The following is a 22,990-nucleotide window of genomic DNA, read 5'->3' as shown; positions in this document are numbered from 1 at the left end:
GGGACTCAGAAAGGTGCAAGACCTGCCTGCCGCCTCAGGTCAAGTCAGGGGAGGGGCTTGGGCAATGGTGCACTGCTAAAATGCTCTTCAAACGCAACGCCAAACAAAGCCGGAACTGCAGTGCCTGGGAGTTTCTGCGGTGTCAACACTCCCGCTGCAGCCAGTGTCAAGCTCCCTGCCTGTTGTCACGAATGCAGAGTTGACAGATACGCTCGCACAGGCCGCCAGCACAGCGATGTGCCCCGGCGACAGCTCCGCACTCCCGTTCCGAACTTCACAGTCGGTAAAACCCCTTCCTGTGCGGCGCCCCCTGACCTTCTTATGACCCTTGCAGACTGGCAGCGGTTATGCCTGTTTGCCAGATGAGAAAACCGAGGCTAGGTGCCAGTGCCGGGAACACTGGCCAAGCCCAGGCTGCGGTGCCCAGGCCAGGGAAGGAACGAGGAAAGCGCTGCCTGGTTCAGCCCTCTAGTCACTTCAGCAGCAGCAGAAGCAGGGCTTGGGCTCCAGGACACGCTGGGTGGCCAATGCTGAAGGTCAAGCCACCTTACCTGGCCGGTGCCCTTGGTGGTCATTGGTCTGATCCGCCAGATTCACTGAGTGCTGCTGTCTGATGAGCCGGGGCTAGGCCCTGGGTGCTGAGAGCAAGGGGGCCTTGTCCCCCTCCAGGGGACACACAGTCCAGGTCGGGGGGACCCCACAGAGCCCAGGACTGTCATGGTCAGTGCTGTCAGGAGCCATAGGGACCTGGAAGGGACCTTGCCCCTGACTGGGGAGGCTCGGCGGCAGCCAGCTGGGGAGCAGGGAGAGCGAAGGGAGGAGAGTGGGAGAGGACGGGAGGCAGGAGCAGGCAGGGGCGGGGCTGACGTTTCCCGCCTGTTTCTGCACCGCAGAGAGAAGCCCTGCACTCCAGCCCCAGCCGTGCCCATCTTCCCAGCCCAGGCACCGTCTTGCGAGTAAAGGACACTTCGAGATGGCCCCAGCCCTTCCCACGTTTGATCACCGCCACAAAGGACCCTGAGCCAGGACCACCAGACTGAGCGGTGTTCAGCTCCTTGACCTGCAGGAACTGTGTGAGCCAGTGAGTGATAGCTGTTGTTTCCCTGCATTTGGGGTGGTTGACTGGTTACACAGTAAGAGACAACCAGACAGATCCTGCAGGAATGGCCGGCTGGTTCTCAAAGGTACCTGTGCTCAGGACACCGCGGACCCGCGCTATTCACAACCTGCTTTCCTGTACATGTTCATTCACGCTTCTTTTTCTGAAAGCCTGGAACACTAGTAGGGCAGGTCTTCTCAATTCTTATTTTACAGAGGAAGACACTGAGGGTCAGAGAGGCCAAGTGATTTGGACAGGGTGCACAGTACTAGGGCCTTGGAGCCCGATTGCAAGTCCGGTGCCTGCCCCACCACACCGAGTCTCCTTTCCAACTCCCTTCTCAGCTCATGGGAACACAGGGCTCTGGTCGAGTGCAGAAGGGTGGGTGTTGTGGAGGCAAGGGGAATGAGGCAGGGTGGAGCGGAGGTTCCTGGGAAAGGAGGTCAAGTCCAGGGTGAGTACGCCCTGGCCTTCTGTTTTTACCAGGTCCACACTTTGAACAGAAGCCCTCAGGGAAGTTGGGGACAGGTATGGGGACATGAGGGCAGGTGTGTTGGGCAGGGAGCCAGGGCTGGGGATGCAAGGGTCAGCCAAGGGGGAAAGACAGGTCCTAAGTCCTGGGAATTTCTTTCTGCAAACTGGCAGCTGGGCTGGCCCCTCGGGCTATGATCACCCAGGAGGGCGGCAGGGCCTTGTGGGTGAGCAATGGTGGAGGGTGCAGGGGCCCACTCTCGGAGGAGGGGTGATGGCAGAGGACATGCACTTCGGGATTCGTCTGAGAGCCCTTCTGGAGAGCAGGTGAAGACTCGGCCCGAATAGCCACTAAGTGAGCACAGTGAATGTGGGGCTGTGTATGTGTGTGCCCAGGCCGCAGGGCCTGGTGGGCAGTGGGCGTGTGTGCACGTGTGTGTGTGAACACATGTGTGTGTCCCTCATCAGCAATTACAGAGCGGTGGTTTTCTGTGTGCCTGGCACCTCTCAGCTCACAGCCCTGTGCAGCACGCCAAGGGTAGCCCTGCTGGTACTTCCGGTGGTTCACACAAATCGGTCAGGTCCCCAGTGCAGCAGCCAGACAGAGCGCAGGTGGCCACGCTGCACCATCGTGGGCGCTGTGAGAGAGTGCTTCTGCTCTTTAGCATCAGCCCAGGAAGCCCAGAGGACTCTGTGGATGGACATGCCTGGGCCCAGAGAAGTGAGGTGACTCGTCCAGGTTGCTCAGCTGGCTTCCAGCTGCCTCTCCTTGAGGTGAATCACGCTGATGGAGAAGTAATTTTGTTCACCAGGTGCACACACCATGCTGAGTGTGTGCATGTGCGTGCCCCACAGTGGGTATCCCATCCCAGTGGGGCATCTCTTCTCCAGGGGGCTGCCTGCTCTGGGGGACAGATTTCCATACAGGTCCCGTGGGGTCGTGTAGTCCCCTGTTCATTGCTGGCACTTTCTCTGAGCCAAGCCTGGGGCTGAGCAGAGGTTCCCGATGACCCAGCCGTGCGTGGTGTCTGGCACCCATTGTGCGTACACAGCCCTTCCCACTGTCCCCAGAGGCCTGTGGGTAACTGGGGCAGGTGTCGCTCAGAGGCATGTGTTCTCCCCACATGACAGACAGGGAGGGGCAGCTCGGAGAGTCCAGGGGACTTGCTCAAGGGCTGTTTGCCAAATGCACTGCATCCCCCTGGGCTTGAATTGGGCTGGGCACAGAGTGGGGGCCGAATGGGGCAGTCACCAAACTTCAAAACCTCAAGGTGGGGAAAAGCACGGAGCTCAGCTTCCTCTCCCCATGTGATGCATCAGTAGATACTAAAAGGAGATTAGAGGGGGAAATATTCGAGGTCCCCCCTCGTTAATTTTCATCTAATTAGGTCACAACACTCCTCAGTAAACAGCAGCCTGCCTTTAACATACCAGGCCCATTCCTGACCCCGCAGTCCCGTTCCTAATCAGCCAGTGTACTGGGCAAGGCACTGCTAATTGTTGTAGGGCCTCGTCCCATCCTGTGCCAGGTAAGGGATGGCCACAAGAGACCATTATAATCAGAGCCAATTAGTAATGATTACAGATCCCAACTAGAAATTGTTTTCAGTTAAATATTCCCAGAGAGGTGCTCAGAGTCTCCAGGGCACCCTGGGTGCCACAGCCACGGGGGAGGGGCTTGCGAGGCCCGGTGCCCCGTGTGGCACAGTGAAGGACATCCGGGTCACCTAGCCCCTGTGGGCAGCACTTTGCCCACCAGTAGCCAAGGTTGTGGTCCCTACGCTCCCTCAGACACCTGCGACGGGTCCCCACTGCCCAAAACCAAATTCAAGGCTTCAGCATGGCTCAAGGCTCTCTCCCGCCGAGCCCCTTCTCCTGCTACGCTTCCTGATGCCCAAAACCATCCCAGCAGGGGCCCTTCCTTGAGGGGCTGGGCGGGTGGTCTTTGAGCTCTCCTTGCCTCGGCTCCTGTTTTCGTGTTTTTCATCTCCAGCTACTAAAATTCTCACCCACACTACCAAGGGAGAGTTCAGTAGCCACTTCCCTCATGAAGCCTTCCCAGATTTTTCTCAGCTGACATGAACTCTTCCTGTTTTGTTTACGTATCCAAGCCCTTTTTTCATTTTGCCTTGTATTATCAGAAGTAAGCAGTTTGTATGTTTTCCCTCTCCCGTGGCTATAAACTCCTCAAGGGCACAGACAGTGTCTGGCTATTTCTATACCTCCCCTTCATATCCAACACAATGCTTCTACACATAATAGGAATTTGACAAAGATTTGGTAAATAAAGGAGTGAGCAAATTAATGGGAAGCTTCCCCTCACTGACAGCATTAAGATACCAACGTAAATGCTTCTGGGAAACTAAACTGTCGCTGTCCAGGTCCACACTTTGAACCGGTCCCTGTTACTGAATGCTGTTGGGTTGTTGAAGATTGGACAGACTTTGGCCAAGATGGAGGCATAGGTGGAGACACCGTGCTTTCTCACACAACCAAGTTTAGAGACAACAAAATATTAGCAACAGAAAACACAGTCAGAACACAGAAAATTGAACTTTTTGGAAGTCTGATAACAATGAATTCTTCAGCCTGACCGGTAAGAGGGGTGAAGTCGGCAGCTGGCAGAGCGGGGTTGCACAGGAAAACTCGGTCAGACAGACTCAGGCGCACGGATCCCAGGCGTGGGGTTGCAGCGGGTGGACCCGGTGAGTGACCCAGTGAGCGACCGACAGACCCAGCGAGGGAGCAGGGCAGCGGGTTGACTGTGGTGCGCATTCGTGTGCAGATAGAACAGCGAGGGAGTGGGCGGCGAGAGGCAGCAGAACAGGCTGCCATTTCCCCGCTCTGACCCTGCCCCCACATACAGCATCACAACCCAGTGACCTGGGCGGCCCCGCCCTGGTGAACACCTAAGGCTCCACTCCTCATACTTAACAGGTGCGACCAGACAAAAATGGCTCAAGAGGATCTCAAAGCCCCAGAGCCTATAAATCTAATCTATGAAGAAATAGCAAAACTTTCAGATGCACAGTTCAAAACACTGGTGATCAGGATGCTCACAGAACTGGTTGATTTTAGTCACAAATTAAAGGAACATATGAAGGCTAAACTAATTGAAATGAAAGGAATTGCACAGGAAACCAATAGTAATGGAAAGGAAACTGGGACTCAAATCAAGGGAGTGAACCAGAAGGAAGAAAAAAATGGCCAAACAGGAAAATATGAAGAAACAAGAATTCAAAAAAATGAGGAGAGACTTAGGAACCTCCAGGACATCTTTAAATGTTCCAACATCTGAATTATAGGAGTACCAGAAGGGGGAAAGGAACAGCCACCAGCGGAGAACTTATTTGAACAAATAATAAAGGAGAACTTCCCCAATCTGGCAAAGGAAATAGACTCCCAGGAAATCCAGGAAGCTCAGAGAGTCCCAAAGAAGTTGGACCCAAGGAGGAACACACCAAAGCACATCATAATTACATTAGCCAAGATTAAAATGAAGGAGAGAATCCTAGAAGCAGCAAGAGATAAGGGGACAGTCACCTACAAAGGAGTTCCCATCAGACTGTCAGCAGATTTCTCAAAAGAGACCTTATAGGCAAGAAGGGGCTGGAAAGAGGTATTCCAAGTCATGAAATCCAAAGACCTACAACCAAGATTACTCTATCCAGCAAAACTTTCATTTAGAATGGAAGGACAGATAAAGTGCTTCTCAGATAAGATCAAATTCGAGGAGTTCATCATCACCAAGCCCTTATTATATGAAATGTTAAAGGGACTTATCTAAGAAAAAGATTAAAAATATGAACAGTGAATGGATAGCAAACTCACAGTTATTAAGAACCACACCTAAAAAAAAGCAAACTAAGTGGACAGCTATATCAGGAGCAGAAACATAGAAATGAAGATTTCATGGAGGGTTAGCAACAGGGGAGTGGGAGGAGGAGAAGGGGGGAGAAGGTACAGAAAATAAGTAGCATAGATGGTAGGTAGAAAATAGATAGGGGGAGGGCAAGAATAGTATGGGAACTATAGAATCTAAAGAAATTGAGACACATGGTCATAAACTAAAGGGGGGAAGTGGTGGGGGAGGGGGGTGCAGGGTAGAGGGGAATGAAGGGGGGAATAGAACAACTGTAATGGCATAATCAATAAAGTAACCCCCCCAAAAAACACACCAGAATACTAAGAACAATTAAGAGGATATAATTTTTACTTCGTATGTTTTGTGGATTAATAAATTTTTTGCAACAACAACAACAACAACAAAAAAGATTGGACAGAGCCTTGGCAGAGTGGCTCAGTAGGTTGGAGAGTCGTCCCACACACTGAAAGGTTGCAGGTTCAATCCCTGGCCAGGCCCATATGGGAGGCAATTGATATTTCTCTCTCACATTGATATTTCTTTCTCTCTCTCTTTCCCCCCATCTTCCTCTCTCTCTAAAATTCAAAAAAGAAAAAAGATCAGACAGAATTTGCCCGGAGGACCCTGGAATGCTGGTCTCCTGTGGGAACAAGCCTTCCCAAAGCCGCATGAGGCTGCTGAGTGCTCGAAGTGAGGCGGGTGTGACTGAGGAGCTGTATTTTTAGTTTTGTTTAGTTTTAATTAGTTCAGAGTTAAAATCAAATAGCTGCTTGCTGGTGGCCGCTCTCCGGCACTGAACAGCTCTGGACACCCTGCTGGGCGTCCTCGGAGACCCCGAGGCCCCGGGGCGGCACCCAGGGCCTGGGATCAAAGCCTATTTGATTCAGAGTTTGGTTGAAAGGTATTCCAGAGATTCACATGAGTTCCGTTGAGACACGGGATCTAGTTTTAAGGTATTCTTCTATTTTTCAGTGCTGATGTTTCAGTGCTAATTCACCAATCAGGCATGGTGTCGATTGGTTAATCAGCCAGGGAAATGCCCCTCCCTGACCAGGACGGGAGCTAGGGGTGCAGTTCCACTCCATCCACTGCCCGCAGACCCCGCTCAGCCTGTCCTGCGTCCTGGGCATTTTCCTACCGGGCCCCGCGTGGCAGAGGTTGCGTAGCACCCAGTTCCAGACTCCTCACAATGAGCAGCTGCTCTGTGCTCCTCCCGCCCGAACTCCCCCAAACTCCCCTCCCCGGCTGCCCTTGGCGACTCTGTGGGGTGACTGGGTGTCGCCGGACTTCTGCCTGCCTTTGCCTGCCCTTCCTGTTGATAGTTTAACCCCAGTCCACCCCGTGACGCCCTGAAGCAGGCCCATGACCGGATGGGGGGGGGTCAGGGGCAGCAGACTTCCCTGCAGGTTCCCTGAGTGCACGGAGTGGCGGGGCCAGCGACAGGGAGTGTGGGGCGGGGTCGGGGGGGCGGCACACGCATCTCACTGACCGGAGCAGCCACGACACAATTGTTGCCAAGCCTGCAGCTGGGCCTGATGTTGCCAGATCTTTGCCAGAGAAGCCAGAAACCTGAATTTTTAATTCAAAAGCCTCCAGAATCTTAAATGTAGGCAACAAATTAGAAAACCTCTTAAGATATTCATGTCCAACCCATGACCCATGGGCTGCATGCAGCTCAGGATGGCTATGAATACGGCCCAGCACAGAATCGTAAATTTACTTAAAACCTTTTATTTTGCTCATCAGTTTTTGTTAGTATTTGCGTATTTAGTGTGTGGCCCAAGACAACTCTTCTTCTTCCAGTGTGGCCCAGAGATGCCAAAATGTTGGACACCCCTGTCTGGGAGCTAACGGGGCACATCTGGGTGCCTGATCTGGCCTGCCACTTGTCCGCTGTCACTATGAGCCCGAGTTCAGTGATTGCTCTGGTCTCTGCCCTCTCTGGGGGCCACTCGCCCTTTGGTGGCCCCCATGCTGCCTGGCAGACACATACCTGGTGGGGTCAGCACCTCTGCTGGGGAAGGACAGAGCTCCAGACCCCTCGGGTGGGCCAGGCCCCATGGTGGGAAGAGCGTCCTGGGAAGACCAGGTAGGACAGCGGCTCCGCCCAGGGGAGGTCAGAGAAGCAGCCCCCCTGGTGGGCCGCCTGGGAGGAAGAACCTTCCCCTGAGCACTGGCTCACACGGCTGTGCACCCCCTTGGCAAGTCATCTGCTACGAATTTTTAGGACCAGTGGCAGCAGAGTCGTTCTCCTTTAAAAAAAATTTTTTTTTGGTGCCGTGTCTCTAGTCAATAAATACGTGGGAAAGAAAGGGTTCTCGAGAACATAGGATGCAGTTCAAAGGTACATTGTGGGCTTAAACGCGGCTGAGAGCCGACGCCAACTGGGAAATGTTTCCCAGTTCTCCGCCGGGTTCTTCCCTCGGCTCAGCTTTTGGCACTTTGACTTGCACCTCAGAAAGGTGATCTTCAAAACCGATTCCCCTCGGTCTCATTTCATCGGAGTAGAGACTAAACAGGCTGTTGTATTGCAGTAATAACATCAACATTTCACCTGCCTTTCCCTTAATTATTTCCCTGTCTTGCCAACGGAACCTGTTTAATCAGATTTATCGGTGGCGGGGAGGTGGGTGAGCGGCTGTGCGGCTCAGATAATAGGCCGAGCAGATTTCCCCTCACCGGGTGTCGCGCTAGAAAAACATGAACTAAAAGCTTTGCAGCACTTAAGTAATAATAATGTCAACATTTCACCTGCCTCCCCCTTAATTATTTTTCTCTTTCACTCTTGCCACCTGAACCTGTTTAGATAAGATTGCCTCGCAGATAAAAACCGAGGGCTCTCCTTCTCCGAGGCGGATAAGGGGTTGCTTTTCTGTGTGGAGAGGAAGCTGTGAGCGGCAGAGGTTTGCTCTCAGCTCTTTCTGGGGAGGCACGGAGCCTGGGACCTGGGGCAGACCCATGGCCAGAGGGAAGCAGGGCAGGTGACTGATGGGAGATGGGGGCAGGTGGGCGCCCGAAGCCAGACACAGGGGAGGGCCCTCTCTCTATAGCTTCGCTCTCCCCCAGGGGCTCCCAGGCGGGGGAAGAAGGGTCCCGATCACAGGAGCCATCAGGCAAGCCCTCAGAGGGGTAGAGAAGGCACCTGGGCTAGCCCCAGCTCTACTGCTGGTGCCCTGGGTGGCCTTGGGGAAGGAACGAACCCTGCTGAACCACAGTTTCCTAAAAACGAAGGGGTTGCCCTACGTCCGCCATTTTTATCCTTTGGGGAGCTTACAAGCTAGTCCTTTGAGAATGTGAAAGCTCTCCCCAGAAATGCACTCCTGCATCCAGAATTTTCCTCCGTGGTGTCATCTGTAACCCTGGTCTCTCTCTCATAGACACTGTCACACCTGTACCACTACCATCCTGGTCTGCGTCCCCTTCCCTCTTGTCTGTGCTACTGTAGGGGCCTCTTGTGGGGCTGCGGGCCTTGTCCTCTTTGCGTGTGTTCTCAGGCCAGCAGCCAGGGTGATCCTTCTGGAGGGTAAACCTTCAGATCACGTCACTCTTCTGTTTGGAATCCTTCCATCACTCTGTTTTTTTCACTTCAAGTAGGGATTTTTCCCCAAGATCTACAGCTAACTCCTTTCCCAAACTCTTCAAGTTTTTGTTTAAAAGCCACATTTTACAGAGAGATGTACGGAGCTACAGCAGGGAAAAAATTGAATTAACAAAATAAGAAATCTTCCCACAAAGACAACTTCAGACCCAGATGGCTTCACTGATGAGTTTTATCAGATATTTAAGGAAGAAACAATATCACAAGATCTTCCAGAAAGAAAAGGAGGGAGGAACACTTGCGAACTCATCCCACAAGATCAGCATCACCTCGACGATACAGCCAGACAAAGACATCGCAGGAGAACTCCACATCGTCCATCAGGAATATGGATGAAACCCTCAACCCGAATTTAGCCAACTGAATCTAGCAACATGAAAAACAGATTATACTCCATGACCAAAGGGGATTTCCCCCAGGAATTCAAGGTCGGTTTGACGTTTGAGAATCCATTCATGTAACAGACTGTATCACATAAACAACAAAAACCACAGAATCATCTCCATAGATGTAGTAAGAACATTTCACGAAACTCAGTGCCATTCATGGTGAAGCCTCTCAGCAAAGAAGAGAGAAATGGGAATTGCCTCCACCCGCTATAGGGCGCCCCTGAAACACTCACAGCTCACGTTGCACTTCATGGGCAGAGACCGAGGGCCCTCCCCTGGGACCCGGAGTGGAGCCAGGTGTCTGCTCTCACTGCTTGCATCCAGCTCTGCCCTGGAAGCTCCAGCCAGGGCTGTGCAACCTTTCGGCATCTCTGGGCTCATTGGAAGAAGAAGAGTTGTCTTGGTCACGCATTAAATACCCAGACACTAACAAATACCGATGAGCAAAAAAAAAAAAAAAATGAAAGGGTTTTAGTAAATGTACGATTTTGTGTTGGGCCGCCATTCATAGCTACCCTGGGCTGTGTGCAGCCCACGGGCCATGGCTGGGACACCCTTGTCCAGACAGTCTCCTAAGGAAATAAAATGCACCCGAATGGAAAAGAAGACTACCACTGTTCTTACGTATGTGATCCTATGTGCATAAAATCTTAAGGAATTCATCAACAACAAAAAGCCAAAATCTAAAAAATGAGTTGAACAAGGTTAAGACTCTAAGATCCGCACACAAAAATCATCTGTGTTTCTGTCTTTAGCAAGGAACAATCTGAAAGTGAAATTAAGGGAAAATTTCATTCATAATATCCTCAAAAAGAATAAAATATCTAGGAATAAATTTAAGAAAAGCAGTACAAGACGTATGCTAACAACCCAAAAGTATTGCTGGGGAAAATGCAAGACCTGCCTAAACAGAGACAGACCGTATTCGTGGGTTGGAGGACTCATGTTGTGGAGGCGGCAGGTCACCTCAAATGGGGCTTTAGCTGTAATGTAACACGACTCCCGTAAAAGTTGCAGCAACCATTTGGCAGAAATTAAGGTGATCCTAAAATTCACATGGAATTAGAGGAGACCCCAAAACTGCTGAAGCAGTTTTGAAAAAGAACGAGATTGGAGGACTTTCTTTTCCTGAATTCGAAGTTTACTATAAAGTGATAGTATTTAAGACAGTGTAAGCACTGGCCGAAGAATAGGCATATAGATCAGTGCATCGTAATTGTGAGTCCAGATCAGAACCCCTACTTTTTTGATCAGCTGCGGCTGGAAAAGGTGTGGAGGTAATTCAGTGGGGAGAAGGATAATGTTTTCCAGCAGAGGATGCTGGGACGGCTGGAGAGCTGTATGCAAAAATGATAGATTTAGTTTCCTGCCTCAGGTCCTGCCCCAAAATTAGCTTAACAGGACTTACACTAGGGGCTAAATATAATAGCTACAACCATAGAACTTGTGGAAGAAAATAGAGGAGTCAATCTCTGTGACCTCAGATTGGACTGAGTTCTTGGATACAATGTCAATAGCACAATCCATAAAAGGGAAAATATACTGACCTGGACTTGATTAAAATGACAATCTTTTGTGCTTCGAAAGATAGCAGTAAGGAGATAAAGAGACAAGCCACAAACTGAGAAAAATATTTGCAAATTAAATATCTCATAAAGAACGTGTGTCCAGAATATATGAAGAGCTCTCACAACACAATAAGACAAATGATCCTTTTTAAAAATGGGCAAAAGATTTGAATAGACATTTTACCAAGGGAAATAGAAAGTGGATAATTATCACATCAAAGGATGCTCAATATCATTAGTCGTTAGGGGAATGCAAATCAAATCCATCATCGGATGTCACTTCAAACCCATTAGAATAGCCGTAATAGATGAGGCAAACTACCACGAGTGGTGATGAGATTGTGGAGACCCAATCACGGTGGGAATGAGATCAAACGAAACAGCTGCTGTGGAAAGTACAACGATTTGGCACTTTCTCAAAAAGCTATGCTTGAACTTCCCACGTGACCTAGCTATTCCACTCCTAGAAACTTACCCATGAAAAACGAAAATGCAGACATACCCACGCACTTGTGTGTGAGTGTTCACAGCAGTGCTATCCGTCACGGCCCCACACTGAAAGTGACCCAGATGTCTGCCAAGTGACGGAAGGATGAAACAGAATGCGGGCTAGCCACACGCCAATGCCACTGAGCGATGACGACGAATGCACTGTCAACATGTGGTACAGACAACATCGGTGAATCTCAGAAACACTCTGCTAAGCGAAATGTCCAGAAGAGGCAGATCCGCAGAGACAGAAAGCAGGCCAGCGGTTGCCTGGGACTGGGGTGGACGTGGAAATTGACGAGGGAATTGACAGGGTGACGGGAGCGGCCTCACGCTGGATCGCGGGGATGGCCACACAACTCTGCAAATTCACTAACAACTGTTGAGCTGTGCACTTAAAGTGTGTGAATTTAGGGGTGTGCAGATTATGTCTCGATCAAGCTGTAAAAAAAACAAAGGGAAAGCTAACCAGGCTGCCTGGTTGTCCCTCCAGGACACACAGTCCCCTGGGCCGTCATTTGGACGGCACCCACCACCTTCTAGTAAACAATAACGTTTCCTTCCTGTGTTTATTGTTACCAGATCGAAGTTCTGTGAAGGCAAGATCACTGATGAATATTCCCAGTGCCTAGTGCCCGGCAGGTGTATGAGGAGGGACTCCCTCCAAACTGGTATTTATAAAAAATTGTGTACTTATTCTTACATGTTTAAACTTTAGTCACCTTCAAAGTACTCTCCATTTGACGCAATGCACCATTGTGACTTTTTTCCATGGCTCAGAACTGTTTAACTCATCAATTTTGACGCCTTTTAGTTCTGCTGTTTTTTGTTTCACCTCTTCCACATCAGCAAAATGTTTGTCTTTGAGGACTTTTTTTTATCCAGGGAAACAAACATGTTGCTGGGGTGAGATTGGGAGACTAGGGAGGGTGCGGCATGGGGGTCATGCTGTTTTTGGTCAACAGAACACGCAGTGCAGTGTGGGCAGGTGGACTCATCAGTCACCTACCATGAAATGGGCAAACACATTGAGAGAGTCTTCAACAAAAATTCACTGAAGCCAAATGCAGCCTCTCACAACAACTCCAGGTGCTGCACTGATGCAGATGGGTTCCTAGAACACTCACCTAGCGGGGAAGCCTGTACTCCAACGGGATTGCCCTCCAGAAGATAATTCCAGGTTTCCGTGGGTTCCCCCCTCGTATGTTGAAAAATGGAATGAACAAAGAGCCCTTGATTGGCAGGCTCCTTTCGGCTCTAACATTCTCTAATCAAGGTTACGTTGCGGGGTGGGGGGGGTCTTTGCAAGGTCAGGTTTTGGTCATTAGCAGAATGGTTGCTCAGGCCAAGCTGGTATCCGGGCCTGGGACTGGAGGAGAAATGGGGGCGTCCCAGGGGACCTGTACTCAGAACCCAACTTCCTCTATCCTGAGGAACCACAGGTTTCCCTTTCCTGTGCATCCTGCAGCCTCTGGCATATTTTCCTTCCTTTCTGACCTCACCCACCCATCTGTAAAGTGAGTTCTCTCCAGCATCCTAGGGACTGTGTGTGTGTCTCTCACGGCGTAGATAGGGGGGAAGCAGGTGGCAGGTGGGAGGGAGTGGTGTGTTCTGGGGAAGAGCAGTATGGGCTCTTGGGTGGGGGTGGTTCTTTGGCCACCAGGCTGTCCCTGTCCCTCCTGTCCCTCCATTCTTGCCCTCCACCACTGAGGCTGCTGCCCTGCTGTTCCTGGTCCTGGGTGATTTCTCAGCGGCTAACACCTTTCCTGGCATATTTACATATGGGAAGTTCTTCCTTTCTATAAACATTTACCAACACCTTGATAGGCTTGTGAAAACGCAACATTCTTTTGGGGCTCAGCTATTTATTTTTGAGAGCTGGAGGCAGCTGTGTGGGCTTCTGGGTGCCGATGAGGTTCCCACTTAGGAAAGCCTCCTCCGCAGGGACGGGATAATTTGGAGGCCCAGAGTGACGGGGAGAGGGGCAGCAGGCAGCCCTCTGATTCATGGGACCTAATGGGATGGAAAATGGATGCTGTGCATCTTGGGGCCCGGGCTCCCAGGGTACGTCTGGGGAATGGGCTGCCAGGAAGGGTTTTCCAAAGCCTGTGGTTCGTCGCACAGCCACCTCTGTGACTGTGGGGTCCCTAGGACAGGGCTTGGCTCAGACAGGGCTCCCAGACACCCCCGGGGCTGGAGAGAGACTGGTGCTGCCTCAGATCTGAAGGGAGGGGTCAGACAGCAGTGAGTCTGAGCAGAGCTCTGGATGAAGGGAGGGGCCCGATGGGGCTGAAAGGGCCACAAAGAACTGAGTTCAGATTCTAACTCTTCTTCTCTCTTGATGTGTGACCTTGGGCAAGTTCATGGGTGTCTTCGTGTACCACCTTCCTTGTCTAGGAAAGGAGACGTGGGGTCTACCTGGCTCGTGTGCGGGTCATGCAGGCGGTGGGCCAAGGTTCCCGAAGTGCCTGCCTCTCTCTCTCTCTCTCTCTCTTTCTCGATGCATCTGCAATACAGGTCCTATCCCTACATGGCAACACAACAGCGGTGCTCTGGCCCACCCTCTCCTGAGGAAGTCATGGGGTCTCGCTCTGCAGGGAGCCCAGAGCCTAGGTCATGGCACCCGCAGGTGGGTGCTGCCCGCTCTGCAGCTGTGGCGTCCTCCGCTGGTGAGCACAGTGGGCGTCCCCCGGAGGTCGGGCCCCCACTCCCTCTGCGGGGCCTCTGTCTCTGGGACTCTCCTTGATCTTAGCCTCTGTGAGTCTGCCTTGGGTTTTGTGACTTTGGCTTTCAACTCCCTCCTAAAGGGACACCCCTCCCAGCCCCACTGGCTGCTGAGGAAAGGCTTCCATTTAGTAGCCTTTTCCTTTCTCATTTCATGCTATAATGGAGATTCATGGCTAGTTTTAAATCCATAATTTGCCATGAAACCTGGTTTCGGGCCTGGGCTGAGGTCAGAGGAGGGAAGCCTCGTGCTATTTTTATCCTTAGAAATGTTCCATTCCAGCTTGGCCTCTGGGGCTTCCCCAGGGCTGGCCTCAGCCTGCCAGCCAGTGTCCTGGGTGTGACGTGCACCGAGCCCAGGGGCTGGGGCAGGAGAGGGGCGGCTCGCCCCAGGGGGACTGGCTGGCCCCGGCCTTCCCTCGAGGTGGCCGTGACTTCCCTATGCTTCATTTCTCATTATGGGGGATCAGCAGAGTGGCACGGCCTCGTGCTGAGGATCTCATGCTCCACCAACTCCAGTCTCTTTGGGCCTGACGAGGGGGGTGGGACAATGCTTTACTTCAGTCACCAAGATTGTCCATTTCCCATCAGTGACTGCTTCTGTTGACTGACTGTTCTTGTGTCTCCCCACCACGGGCACTGGGGACTGGGCCAAGCCCTGAGTGTGCGATTGTGTGGATGTGTGTGCACACCAGCACTTGGACCTTGAGGTGAGACATGTACAAATAAGACTGATGCATAAATAGGGAGCGTTCTAAGGGCCGGTGGCAGCTGGGTTCCTGGCTGAGGACCCCACAGGGCCCCCCACAAAGGCGGGCCCTTGCCCGTGTTTTGCAGCTGTGGAGGGTGTTGGAAGCCACGCCCAGCCAGAGGTGGTAGAGTGGGTGCAGCCTCCTCAGGGCAGCTGCCTTGTGAGCGTTGTGGAAAGTGACTGGAATCGCCCAGGCTCCTGGGAGCTCCCGGCTCCACGTGGCTGACACCACAGGCTCAAAGCCCCGATTGTGCAAACATCCGTGGTTCGAGCTCACGTTCCCCTTTGCTGAGCCGCCTCTCCCAGGTTAACACAGAGACGGACATACCCTTGGTCTCAGGAGCAAGGGAACAAGGACTCAGGGAAAGATGACCTTCCCGCCCAACCTCAAACCAGGATCAGATGAGGGACAATCACAGTCAGGCTGTGGAGTCCCCTCTCCAGCTCATTTTACAAGGGAGACAGGGGTCCCGAGAGGTCAAGTATCTCAGCTCCTGTGTCACGGCTGTCTGGTGGCAGGACTGGAGCCGGACAGTGTGGCTCCCCATCCCCAGGTGCGGGCCCCTGTCCCGAAGAAGCGCAGGGCCCGGGTGGCTCACACTTCAGCATTGCAGGGCTGCCTCATTCATTCATGGGGGGACTTGGGGGGTCAGCACACTGAGAATGGGGTGGCAGTAGGGTCCAGGAGCAGGAGGCTGAGCACCTTGTGGTGCGAAGAGCCTGCCGTGTGCTCGTGTTGACAGCAAGAGCTGCTGGAGGAGGCAGAGGGGGCAGGCTCTGGGGGGCCGTTTGGGACACTGCCCCAGCTTTAAGTGGGGAGCACCGCCCCCGAGGCAGTGCTGGGCATCGGACCCCCTCCTGCAAGGCCACCTAGTTAGACCAGTTAGCTCTCCTCTCGTTGCCCGAGTCTGTCGCAGCGGAGCAGGGCAACACCAAGTAGGGTGACACAGAGGGTGTGTGTCCTTCGCATCAGGCTGCATCCCCTGCTGCAAGAGGCCCTGCCTGCCCCTGCCACCTACATTCTGTGTGAGAGGAGATGTGCTGGGTTTGCCTCCGACCCTCATGGAGCCCAGCCTCCCTGGAGGTCCCCCAGCACCTGCCTCCCGCCTCATCTCCCACCATGACGGATGGCCCCAAGCCAGGGGAGCCGGCTCTCCTGCAGCCCACTGAGGCTCACGTGCAGAACAGGGTGAAGGGGGTGGGGGCAGGCAGAGAGGCTGTTCCTTCCACCACAGCATGGCAGTTGGAGGGACAGGAAGACTCGGGTGGGGAGATGGTCTTGGTGTGCAAGGGCCCACAGGGATTCAGCTCCGAAGTCAGCACCCTGCACCCAGCGGCTGCAGAGCGCTCCACTCTTACCCTCCGTCTCACACCCCCGCCCTCCACCAATGAGTGCTCTGGGTGGCCTATCAGGAGGCATGACACTGAACCTGGACCTGTCAGGAGGCATGACCTCAAAGTGGACCTTCGAGACCAGGTCCCCCACCCCCAGGGACCTTATCCTATAATGTAGGAGTGAGACTGTTAGTCAGCTTGAGGTCCCTCAGTGAGTCCGAGCCCCGGTCTCCTGGCAGCTGGGCCCAGCAGGTAAGCACAGACTTGAATGGGGAGGGCCAAGAGGGGTGTGCAGTGCCACGGCGAGGGGCGGAGGGGAATCAGCTTCTGGACCAGGGGGCCCGGGGGTGGCTGGGGCCCCCCAGAAGGGCAGGGTAGCAGAAGGGAGTGGGGAGGAGTGGCTGCGGGGGTAGCAGTGGGGAGTGAGAAGCTCAGGCCCCGCTCCCATCTGGGACTTCAGGAGATAAGGAGGCTATGTTCGTTCCCATCTCCCATCTCTGGCTTGTTTGCTGCCCTATTTGGGGGTGAGCGCAGGGTAATGAATGTGGCAGGAACCAGGCACACAGCACAAATGAGATACAGTACCCAAGACCAGGCCGGGGCCCGGCAGAACACGGCTAATAAGGAGATAAGGAAATCAATTCCGCCTGTCTTCCCTGCACTGGAGCGAGCGGGAGGGGCTGCAGGAAGCCCGTCTTCCTGCCTCTGTGCTGGGTGCAAGGCTTTCCCGGGACATGAGCCTGCTGCCTTGAGGAGGAGGGCTTGCTCGTGGTGTCCCCTAACACTGCAGGGGCCAGAGTGACACCAGCCACAGGTACAGTGGCCTGTCATCAGTGGTGACAGGCCTGTTGTATGAGAGTGCTTTCCGTAACCCTGAGAGGACCGGGTTATCGCGACTGTTCCCCCCTTTTACACATGAGGAAAGAGGCACAGAGTGGTTGAATGACTCGCCCAAGGTCCCACCAATGAGAAGCCAACACAGCCAGGCTTCCAGTGCAGGCAGTCTGGCTTCCAGGGTCTGGGCTCTAAACTGGGAAGGCAGGTCCCCTGTGGGAACACAGCACAACACACAACACGACTCTCACGTGCTCCTGGGGCTTACTCACCGCAGGGCCCCGCTCCCATGGTGAGGTGCGGTGGAACCACCCCGTGGTGTGCCCAAAACCCTCTTACTACACAGTGTTAAGGGGAACATTTACTGAGGACCAGGCAAGGGCATGAGAGATGCAGGATGCTCCTCCCCACCCCCCATGTGAGACCTGGTGGGGAAGCTGGATGTGGGACAGTTACTTTGAATGTAATTGGGTCGAGTGTTGTGGTGGAGGTGGGAACGGAAGCCTAAGGGGGCACAAAAGGGGGCAGTCAGGCGAAGTGGGGTTCAGGGAGGGCTTCCTGGAGGAGGTGATGTCTGAGATGAATCCTGACAGGTGAGCAAGAGTTGGACGAGGGAAGAAGGGGGGAATGGCATTCCTTGCCTACACTATGTAGGCAGAACCACATAGTGACAAGGGCACAAAAGTGTGGGGAGTGGGGGGGGACTTTGGGCTGGCAGCCATCCTCACAGCAAGGCGGGCCGAGCTGGGGCTGGAGAGGGGGCAGAGAGCAGGCCTGAGAGGGGGCCTGGGCTTCGTTCTGGGCAGGCGTTTTCTCTGCCCTGGAGATGGTCCCCCACTGACAGGGTGACTATAGCAGGGGTCTCACCACTGTCTCGGGGAAGAACCGTTTTAGAAGCCAGGGCTCTTGGGTTCTGGGTCAGCTCTGCCTTCACTTGCTGCATGACCTGAGTCGTTCAACTGCTGCTCCCTGGACCCACCTCCCCTGAGGTGAGGGGTCAGCAGGTGGGGTGCACTCGGGAACGTGTCTGCCTGCAGTTCCCCTGGTGGCAGAGTTGCAGAGGGCCCTCGTGCATTTAAAAAAGGCCCAGGGTAAGGACACGCTGGGACCTTATCTATTTTTCCCGCTCAGTATTCTGGGGCTGACGTCGGGTTAAAGGCGCTCTCTTTAGTTCAGCCGCCTTGGTCGCCGTGTTAAATAATTCATGTTGGTGTAGGAAGCTTTGTTTCTGATGGGAGTTACAAGGCAGCAGAGCTAATATTAGAACGGGCCAGGGAGAAGAGTGGAGGGGGAGGGAGACAGGGAAAACACCTTTTTAAATAACCAATCTGGCACCCACCACCCTTCCCCGCCGACTTCCGGTCCCCTCACTCTGCTCTCCCCGCTCTTTCTCAGTGTTTATCCCAGCGGACGCCCAACACAGCTGCGTGGTTTGTGTGTTTACTGTATGTTATCGGCGTCTGCTTCCCTGCTAGAACACGTGCTCTGCCAGGCAGGGGCTGGTTTTCTCTTGTTTACGGATGCATCTCAAGCACTTAGATCCCCGCTTGGCATACGATATGTGCTCAGTAAATATTTGTTGATCACATCCTCCCCACTCTGGTCCCTCAGTGCCTTGCTTCCCAAGTTTTCAGGTGCTTAGAAAGGTGAAGTGCAATACCCTCCTTTCAGCCTTGGCCCTGGCGCAGTTTCAGAATTTTCAACCCTGGGGTTCCTGCAGGTGGGAGAAGGAGTAGTCTGCATGCATGCGCATGTGCGTGTGTGGGGGGTGCGTGTGTGTGTTAGTGTGACGATCACAATTCTAGAAGGTTGGTATTTGTATTATCCCTATTTTATAACTTAAGAACTAGAAACTTCATTCATTCACTCACTTATTATAAACCCTCAAACCATGGAGCACTAAGTGCTGTTTAAAGAGAATTGAACTAGAGACCCAGTGCCAGCCTAAGGACCTGCCCAAGGTCACACAGGGACTAAGCTGCAGGCAGGTGCTGCCTCCCCAGCCAGGGCTCTCCCTCCTGTCCTCCAGCTCTGCGCAGGCGCGTGGTCACCTGCGCTCAGTCTCTGCAGACAAGGGGTGGGGGAGGCTGGATACAGAGGAGGGCTCTAGGCCAAGGTGTAGGGCCCATTTCCAAATGCCAGAGCTGGACAAAACTGGAGAGGCCCCATCTCTGTCCTCACTGGAGACAGTAACCCTCTCTGCCTCCGCCACCACACGAATCCCGGGGCCAGTGCAGGTTAGAGCGTTTCCCTAAAATAGCTGCTGTGACATTTGGGTCCTTACTGTGGAAGCCACGTGTTCTGGGAGCTGGGCAGTTCTTAGAGGTCATCTTATGTGCCACCACCTCCACTGAACAGATGAGGCCACTGGGACCCCCGGGGGTAGAGTAACAGGGCAAAGGTCACACAGCTGGGTCATGGCCGGACCAGGACTGCTGCTCTTTCTGTGATACTGAGATTTTCAGATGTTCTGGGGGTGGGAAGATGCGTGTCTCAAGCTGGCTTGAGCCAGAGCATGTCCCTGGCTGGCTGGGTCAGAGGGAAGGCAGCCCCTTGACCTGGAATGGCCCCCTAGGCTTTGCTTGGCTCAGCCTCCCAAAGGCTGTTGCCCTCTCTCTGCCCCCTCCTCCCATTCTCTAGCTTCCTGCCCCCGCCATGTGCCTCCTGGGGGAGCAAACGCCCAGCTCAGCGTTGCTCCTTGCCTGATTGCATCTGAGAGCTGGAAACCCGAGGCTAATTAATATGTCTGTGACTCTAGCCTTGGCTGCCGGGCCGAGTCCCCACGCCCTCCCGGGAGCCGGGCGGGCTCTGTGATCTGCCCCCCTCCCTGGGCTCCTCTGAGCGGTGCCGGCAGATGCGTATTTTCACAATGCCCATCTGCTGGTTATAGTCTCTGTATTTGCCCTCCTCACTTGGTGTTTCGATGGAAGACCCCTGGGGAATCTCCCTCTGTTCCAGCCAAAGTGTTTGCTTTGCGGTTTTGCCAGAAGACCATCTGATTCTGCTCTCACATCTTCCACAGGTTCTAATCAGGCTCTTACTTTATTTAATTAAAAATCGATCTCCAGCAAATACAGACTAAATTAGGAAGCTCTCTCATTCCTGGAACACAGGAAGGGCAGCCACCTCCCTCCACCTCCTTGGGGAACCAGCTGGGACATTTTCCCAGGCTGCGATGTCACACTGGAACAGATGGGGTCTTGGCTGGGACGCTGGCTGGGCAGGGTGGAAGCGCCCCTCTCCCTTCAGCCGGAAGAGCCACTTTGCCTGCCTCCCACCGCGCACAGGCCAGGGCTCACTTTCCAGAAGGCTGGGTGAGCTTCTGTGTGCAGGGCCCCCCTCCAGGGCAGCAGGCGGGGCTGTCCACCACAGAGAAGGGCAGCCGGGCTGACCCCTTGGGCAGGGCCCTGCAGAACCAGCCGAGGGCTGGGGATCTACAGGACCAGATGAGGGGTGGCGGCCTCGGGTGGCTCTGAGGAGTCAGGGAAGCTCTTTCTTGCTGGGGGTTGGTATATTTAAGAGGAGCTGTTTTGTGGAGTCTGCGTGAAAGGTCCCTGCTCAGGCCCCTCCCTGGATCTCAGGAATGTTACCCAGGGCTTCCCTCTGGGCCCTCTGGAAACTCTCCCTTCTGCCTCTTCAATATGCCCCATACTCGAATGAAACGTCTTCCCTGCGCAAACCCAGCTCTGTGCCCAGAGGCAGTGCCAGGCCGTGCCACTGGAGAGGGAGGAGGGAGAGCGAATGTCATTGCCGTGTGGACCTAGACAAAGTTAGGTCTGTTTGGACCAGACCCAAGGCCCTGCTCCCAGAAGCCTGGCTCCCCTCCGGCCAGATGAGGGAGATTCTGCCGGGGCCTAGGAACATGGGGGATCAGGCAGAGGGCTTTGGCTGCAGATGGAAAATCTGGGGTCTGGTCTGAGTGTAATTAAGCTGTGTGACCTCCTGTGAGTGCCTTTGCCTCTCTCTGTCTTGATCCCCTTGTCTGTCCAACATGTGGAGTAATTCAGGCTTTGTTCCCTAACTTCGATGGAGGGAAAGGAACCTGTAAATTGTCAGGCAGGACTGGGTGGAGCTCAGATGTCAGGACACCCACTTCAGGACGACATGCACCCCCATCTGTTTTAGGGCCTGCGTGCAACTCAGGTGGGCGATGCCTAGCTCCTGCTCACTCTAGCATTCTTCGGTCCCCGGCGGCAGGAAGCAACGGAGCAGGAGGCAGGTCCTCCTGAGGATGAGGCTGGATAACCTCTGAGGGTGAAGATCCTGCAACTTCACTCAGATCTGTTCTGGTGTTTTGCAAGCCTCAAACCCAGACAATGTATCTGTCAGTAAATCCGCCTTTCTCTTCCCTCAAGCCCTGTACCCATCCCCAGTTTTGTTCCCATCTCAGGAGAGATGGAATGGCGGCTCACCCTTCAGTGTCCCTGATGACTCTCCCAAAGGCCCACTCTCCGACCACGTAACTCCAGTGTATCCACCCCGCCAGCCGGGCTTGCTTTTCTCGTCCCCTTCATCGAAGGCCAGGGGAGGCGCAAAGGCTGCAGCAGGCTGTGAGCCTGGCCCCAGCTCCTCCTCCCCGTCCCAGGAAGCCAGGCTCTGACCTGCTAAGTGGTCCTCCGGGGCCTGTCTGCCACTGTGCTGGGCTAATCTGCCCGAGCGCTGCCCGTGTAGATCTGAAGATAACCTGACACGTGCGTAAATATTTCATCACGGTGCGACTCTGTGCCTTCTTTGCTAGGCGAGCGGGCAGCACCCCAGCTGCTGACCCCACTGTCAAAGCTTCTCAGCAGCTGCGAGGAGGCAGACGGGCAGAACCTGGGAGCCCCTCTCTGGCTGCTGAGCTCTGTCCCACAGGAGGCCTGGCGAACACGCTCTAGGGGGGGTGGGGAGGGGACGCCCAGAGCTCCGGTTGGAGGCCAGCCCGGGCCCTTTGCATCTCAGAGCCTTAGTTTCTCATCTGGGGCAGCAGTTCAGCCCCACGGGCTTGCATCGAAACAGCTGAGGGAGGATAAGTGAAAGTGCTTTGAGAGCTGCTCTCAAGAGCTAGACACGGAGATATTATTATTCGTGTGCAGGGCTCTGTTCCCAGGGGCCTGGCTCCCCTGTGACCTCTTGCCAGGGGTGAGGCAACTGCAGAGGTGGTGAGCCCATTCCCTGTCTTCCCGTAGGTGTCCCCAGTGAGGGACGGGGTGCCCTATTCAGGCAGGATGTCCCGGGGACACCAGGCTCCTGGGAAGCTGAGACGAAGAGAGACCAAGAGCAAAGTTATGAAATGAAATAAGCGCCTGACATGAGTTTTCGCAGACATGATGTCATCAGCTCAGAGTTCTCAGGAGCAGGGAAGTGGGGACGGGACAGGGAACAGGGGCAGCAGGGGTCCCTGCGGATGCCGAAGTCACGAGGACAAGCAAGCTGGGAACTCTGACAGGGGACCTGGTGAGACGGGGCTTGGTTAGCACCCAGAGGGAGGTCAGTCCAGAAAGGAGTGACTCAAAGCATTGTCACCTTCTCCTCTGTCTCTCTATCACCCAGCACACGGCCTGGCAGGTTCCGCATGAAGAACAGGTTTTCTGATGGAATACACGAGCATCCAGGAGCCCTGTTTGCTCCCTGAGCTGGAATTGAACCAGGGGGTGGACAGTGTCACAAAGAAGGTGGCCTTGGCCCTCCGACATCCAGGGCAGGAACTTCCACTTTTCTCCTTTTGGTGGGGAGGGGGTTACGGACACAGTGGGGCCGGGGTCTGAGCCCTGAGACGACGCCAGGGGCTGGGCCCACCGGGAGCCCCCTGCACTGGGCCTGAGGCACCTTCTGGAGCTGACCCTGTGGTGTCCCCTGAGGCGTCCTGGCCCCACAACGACAGTGCT

This window comes from Artibeus jamaicensis, unplaced genomic scaffold (assembly GCF_021234435.1).
Source record: "Artibeus jamaicensis isolate MK-2021 breed Jamaican fruit bat unplaced genomic scaffold, CSHL_Jam_final scaffold_660, whole genome shotgun sequence".
In the NCBI taxonomy this organism is placed as follows: Eukaryota; Metazoa; Chordata; class Mammalia; order Chiroptera; family Phyllostomidae; genus Artibeus; species Artibeus jamaicensis.
The sequence above is the reverse complement of the archived record's forward strand: the minus strand, read 5'-3'. Positions refer to the sequence as shown.